This window comes from Priapulus caudatus, unplaced genomic scaffold (assembly GCF_000485595.1).
Source record: "Priapulus caudatus unplaced genomic scaffold, Priapulus_caudatus-5.0.1 Scaffold491, whole genome shotgun sequence".
NCBI lineage: Eukaryota > Metazoa > Priapulida > Priapulimorpha > Priapulimorphida > Priapulidae > Priapulus > Priapulus caudatus.
In genome coordinates, this window is record NW_014577552.1 from 191,739 (window position 1) to 198,793 (window position 7,055).

Consider the following 7,055-nt stretch of genomic DNA (forward strand, 5'->3'; position numbering starts at 1 on the left):
GGTTTGTGGGTTTGTAGGTTTGTGTACAGCCTAACTGAGAAAGTTATGGACGGATTGTCATAAAATTTTCAGGATAAGGTCACAAATGGGCTAACTTAAAATTGATGAAATTTTGGTGGTGATCCGGATCCAATTAATTTAATTAATTTAATTAATTTGTCAGGATGTCGTCAGAAATGAGGGGTTTTTCAGTTAGGCTGTACACAAACCCACAAACCAACAAACACTCAAACGAACAAACACACGCCGGTGAAAACATAACCTCCTGCCAACCCCTTGGCGGAGGTAATTATTCACCTACATTAACAATGAATGTATCAAACGATACAGTAATTGTTTATTCACTTTAATAGTATATTGGAACGTGGAAACTTCAAAGAAAGTTACCGTAAAATGAGACCAAAATATTCAATGGTACGTCAGACCATTGACTTTAAAAATCTGATGGTCCTCCTGATTATTTGATGGCCCCGGACCATCGGACCATTGCTTATTTCGACCCCTGTATATATACACATAAAAGGAAAATAATTTCAGTACTCATTGGTAGAAAAAAATGATGAGTACCACTCTTGGCGAATACTCATGGCATACTACCCGGTACTCATACATTTGAAAATTGATAAGGTAAATACTCTTCCGATCCAAAAATTATCTAGAGCCCAGGGAGTACAGCCACATCAATTGAACAACTTCTACTAAGGGCAGCATCGCCTCAACTAAAACAATTTAGTTAATCATTGCTTGGGCCGTAAATATTCCCGCATGCTCTGAGCAGCTGCGATGCGGTCATCTCCTGGGCAGCATATTTCGTCCAGAATAGTTGAAGCCTGCCATGGCGATTCTTCGTTCGGTTGCACTGGTCACGCACGATCTGCTTTTCACCCACCAGTGTGTGCTGTAAATCTACAAGCTGTGACTCGCTACACAAGAGTGGTATCAGTTTGTAACTTTGTAGAATGTTAGTTTTCTACTTCCCGCATAGGCGTTAATACGGGTGTGCCTTCCTGAAAAAATTAAATGATTATAAATGGATTAGGACACAAAATTTGTGAACATCAAGGAAAGAACCTTGATCGTTTTGTCTCTTCTTCTAGTGTTCACATTCTTATACACCTATCTCTTATACTAACTGATAACTGTTTAAATCGAATACATATTTGTGAATGTGGCTGTGTTTGTTTGTTCTCGAAGCACTCTAGAAATGTCAAAGACGTTCAGTAGGGATAAATTTTGGTGCTAAATGTCATGTGCACATTGGATTTGACCTTCGAGGTCATCTAAGCCAAAAAACGGAAAAATATACTGGCCCCTGCAGCAGCATTAAATAAACGCGCCCCTGCAGCAACATTAAATAAACGGGCCCCTGCAGCAGGACTAAATAAACGGGATTCACTTTGCAGTTTGCACTGACTTGCATCACTGTACAATGTGCGTTACATTGCGTTACTATACATGAATTAGGTTACATGCGCCATGTCATTGTCGTCGCAACATTCACCTTGCACTGACTTGATACAGAGTGTCACTGTGTGCAAGACTATTTTCGATAGGTTAGATAGATAGATAGATAGCTAGATAGCTAGCTAGATAGCTAGCTAGATAGATAGATAGATATATAGATATAAAGATAGATAGATAGATAGATATAGATAGATAGATAGATATATTTTTGGGTATTTTTCTTTCAACCATGTGGTCGCCAACCAAGGGCTTTATTTCCTGGGCAACACCGGGTGTCCTGCTAGTTAAAACTATTTACCTTCAACATCATTACTGAACGTGACATCTCCTTTCTTGTAGATAGTTTCATGGAGTACCTAAGATGCATATACATGTGTAGTATCGAGATGTACGCTTGTAGATAGTAGACGTAACGATGATGTAAACGGTAACAACTTGTAGCTTTATTCTAAACACGACGAATAGTGACAGTGTACACGTGCCAACTCGTAGCCGGGGTCTCTCTCGAACTCACTCAAACTCTCCCTTTTATCCATATATATACACATAAAAGGAAAATAATTTCAGTACTCATTGGTAGAAAAAAATGATGAGTACCACTCTTGGCGAATACTCATGGCAAACTACCCGGTACTCATACATTTGAAAATTGATAAGGTAAATACTCCTCCTATCCAAAAATTATCTGGAGCCCAGGGAGTACAGCTACATCAATTGAACAACTTCAACTAATAATAATAATAATATAAGGGCAGCATCGCCTCAACTAAAACAATTTAGTTAAAATCATTGCTTGGGCCGTAAATATTCCCGCATGCCCTGAGCAGCTGCGATGCGGTCATCTCCTGGGCAGCATATTTCGTCCAGAATTGATGAAGCCTGCCATGGAGATTCTTCGTTTGGTTGCACTGGTCACGCACGATCAGCTCTTCACCCGCCAGTGTGTGCTGTAAATCTACAAGCTGTGACTCGCGACACAGGAGTGGTATCAGTTTGTAGAATGTTAGTTTTCTACTTCCCGCATAGGCGTTAATACGGGTGTGCCATCCTGAAAAAATTAAATGATTATAAATGGATTAGGACACAAAATTTGTGAACATCAAGGAAAGAACCTTGATCGTTTTGTCTCTTCTTCTAGTGTTCACATTCTTATACACCTATCTCTTATACTAACTGATAACTGTTTAAATCTAATACATATTTGTGAATGTGTCTGTGTTTGTTTGTTCTCGAAGCACTCTAGAAATGTCAAAGACGTTCAGTAGGGGTAAATTTTGGTACTGAGTGTCATGTGCACATTGGATTTGACCTTCGAGGTCATCTAAGCCAAAAAATGGAAAAATCATACTGGCCCCTGCAGCAGCATTAAATAAACGCGCCCCTGCAGCAACACTAAATAAACGAGCCCCTGCAGCAACATTAAATAAACGCGCCCCTGCAGCAACACTAAATAAACGGGATTCACTTTGCAGTTTGCACTGACTTGCATTACTGTACAATGTGCGTTACATTGCGTTACTATATAAGGTTACATGCGCCATGTCATTGTCGTCGCAACATTCACCTTGCACCGAATTGATACAGAGTGTCACTGTGTGCAAGACTATTTTTGATAGGTTAGATAGATAGATAGATAGATTGATGGCTAGCTAGCTAGGTAGATAGATAGATATATAGATATAGATAGATAGATAGATAGATAGATAGATAGATAGATAGATAGATTTTTGGGTATTTTTTTTCAACCATGTGGTCGCCAACCGAGTGCTTTATTTTCTGGGCAACACCGATGCTGTATGCATTGGAGCATTGTCTGATCTGACATCTGTCCAGAGATCTGGGTTTCAAAGTATTGTCCAAATTGATTGTGGGTGCATGAGAGTTATCAGACATCAGAGTTTTCAAAATTCAGTTCTACTTCACCCCTGGGTGCAACGGGCACCATTGGCATTGAGTTACCCTCATTTTCGATGCTTGTATCATGTGCATCTGATTCTGGTAGATCTGACAATTCTGGAATGAACAAGAGTTTCTTGAAGAACGAACGGTTTCTGGTCACACATCGTCCTTCACCGTTGGCAGTGATCATGCTATCATTCTTGGACACAATTGTCAGTGGAGTCACTCATATGGGGTGTTTCCTTTGGTCATGTTGTACGGCCCGTACATAATTGGTGTCCCGAACCTGATTATCCTTCTTTGACCAAAACTGAGTCACCATCTTTCAGATCGCTGGGTTTGACATAGCGTTTATTGTCCACATGCACTTGCAATTTCTCCTTTTTCTGGGAGTCGCGCTGGCACACTATTTCTGTGACTGGATTCATTTCAGGTATTTGTGCTAGTTTGTTGCGGACTGCTCGCTTGAAGAACAGGGTTGCCAGGTTGTGTCATGCGGAGAGGTTCTATAGTTTCTTAACCACGATTGTAAGTCTTTCTTCCAATTAGTTCCACGAGCTTTTGACACTCTGACATGTTTCTTGAACGGTCCCCCCAGTCTCCCCACTTCACCATTGGCGCGAGGCAAAAGCGGTAAGATTTTGCGGTGTTCAAATCCGACGGTCTCAGAGAATTTTGCAAACTCACGGCCAACAAACGGTGGACCAGTATCGGATTTGACAGTTTCTGGTGTCCCGAATGTGGAGAAGATTCTATCGAGCTTTGGACTCACACAGTGAGCAGTGGTGGTGCGGATTGGCTCGATAAATGAGAATCGCGAGTATTCATCGACTAGAAGAAGTACATTTTCTCCTTCAACATAGGCAAAGTCTACACTTGTCGTCTCGAATGGGCCCTCTGGTAGTAGTAACATTTGTAGTGGTTCGCGTGTAACCATAGGTGTTGCGATTTGGCATGGGAAACAAGACTTGACTTTCTGCTCAACCAGTCTGTCCATCAGCGAGAACCACACTTTCTCTCGCAATAGGCCCTTGGTTTTAGCAATACCGAGGTGTCCTTCACGGGGAATGTTCACAGTTCTTTCCTGAAGGCTTGTCGGTACTATGATGCGGTTCGATTTTAAGACCAAAGTATCGGTACATGTCAGTTCACCTTTAACGTTATCAAGTCTGAAAGAACTGTCGCTGAAGTCTTGAGAGTTCAGATAGTGACACATTTGGCGGAGGTTTGTGCCAATTACCAGACTTCATGGTTACCGTTATCGCATGAAGCAGCGGGTCTTGGGCGGTTGCTAGCTCGATCTCGGACAACGTCCTTGCCGCGGGGACAGCGTTCTGCGCGACATAGGCAACATACTTGTCAGCAGTTTGCTCCTCATGAATGTCCAATGCACTTGGGGCAGATATGGGATGACGCGATGCATAGTCTGCTGGATTGTTTGGTCTTGGTCGATATTTAACAACAAAGCGATAGTGCTGTAGGTCCATTAATCAACGTTCGATCCTGGCTGACGGTTTTGACACCGGGTTGTTGAACAAGGAAACCAACGGTTGATGGGCAGTGATGACCTTGAACTCTTTTCCATAGAGATAGGTGAAACCTCTTGATCGACCAGTATATCGATAGTGCTTCTCGATCTATCTGCATATAACGCGATTCTGTCTCTGATAGCGGATGACTGGCGTAATGCAGCGGATTTGTCTCATTGGTTTTCTGATCCTTCTGGGTTAAGACTGAACCTAGCCCTGCTGGGCTACCGTCCACAAACAACACAGTTGGTTTCTCTGGGTCAAAGTAGCTTAGCATGGTCCTTTCGGACAGTGCAGCTTGTAGCTTTTCCAGTGCGGATTGTTCTTCCTTTCCCCAGGTCCAGGGAACGTCCTTGCATGTCAGGCGACGTAACGGTTTCGTTATGATCACAAAGTCGTTGATGAATTGCGTGCAAAATGACGCGGAACTTAACATCTAATAACTATAACTCTTGACATCAGTGACAGTAGTCAGTGGCGTGATTGCTTTCAAGTCTGCGACCTTCTTTTGGTCCGGTGAGATTCCTTTAGTGTGAATTGGTGTCCAAAGAACATCATTGTTGGAACGCGGAACACTTAAAAATTGTTACATGTTAATCGTACACCTGTTTCATAACACTAATTGAACTATGACATATTGTTATTTTCGTATTTACAAGAAGACGTATGAAATAAAATTAAGTGTCAGTGAAAAGTTTAGTGTCACCTAGAATCCATGAAAATGCGTTATTTTATAACATATCCCTAAACGAAATTCAGGGCCATATTTCTCCCCAAACCCACATCAGTGCCAGTGGGGCTGCAATAGGACATAGGTGTCATGGTGCCCAACGACTGCGATATGAGGATTATCACCATGATACTTATGGGAAACGTCGGCTTGCATAGGTGCACCGTTGATGTCGATGTACTCATATGTTTTAATGAACTAAAATTTGGAGGAGATGGCCAAAATCATTGCGAATTTTCGTCGTATTGATATAGACAACCGTGTTCACAGTAAGAATGTCTAAAGCTGGGTTTACAACTTTTTGCTGAAAAGTTGACGAGCTTATCATTGTTTCAACTAATCGACTGAAAGTCAGCAGCGTGAACGTAAAATTTGAGCGCTCAACAAGCTGATAGCATTTACTTGAAAGATTAGAACATGGCCTATTTTTTCAACTTCTGGTCTGCGAGTTGATCAAGTTCTTGCAACTCAGCCACTCTGATAATAACAATCAGGAGGTGTGTCCCTCCACCCAGGGGGAGAGCGCATTTGTACTATCAGCGCCACACTGGCGTGAATAAATACGCGCTGAAATGCGTATCCACCTCGCCCCACACGCACACTGCGGGTGAAGTGTTAAAAATCCCAGTGCAGGGCGGTAGGTGCATTGTTAACACCGGCAGCATTGAATGTGTTAAAAGGTTTGCCGACTCGCAGTTGATAACGTAATAACTTTGAACATCTGATAGAAAGGTTGATAGAACGTTGATAAACTTATCACCTCGTTGCCTTTTCCATAGTGTAAACCCAGCTTAAGCTGAAGGACGTTTGTGATTAACGATGATCTTATTTTTTCCCCGCAGGAAGTCAAACGACAGACGGAAGAACCTGCATGGGGGAAGAAACTGCTTAGCTTCCCACCCGTGTGATGGAGTCTTCCCACTTAGATGTACCGCCTGCAGGAGGCGAGAAACCATATGCGTGTGATACGTGTGGACACAGATTCGCGCTAGAGAAGCAGCTTCAAACACACATGCTCATTCACTCGGGAGAGAAACCCTATGCTTGTGATACGTGTGACTATAGATGCTTTTGGATGTCTGACCTCAAGGTACACAAATGCATTCATACCGGAGAGAAACCCTACGTGTGTGGTGTTTGCTCACATGCCAGCACTACCGCTGGTAATCTCAAGAGTCACATGCGCACACATGGAGAGAAACCCTATGCATGCGATATGTGTGATTATAGATGCTATATAACGGCTAACCTCAAGCGACACAAGCACATTCATACAGGAGAGAAACCATATGCATGTGATACATGTGACTACAGGTGCACTCTACTAGCCCATCTTAAGGTACACAAGCGAACTCACACAGGAGAGAAACCATATGCGTGTGATATGTGTGACTACAGGTGCGCTCGCCTAGACAGTCTTAAGGTACACAAGC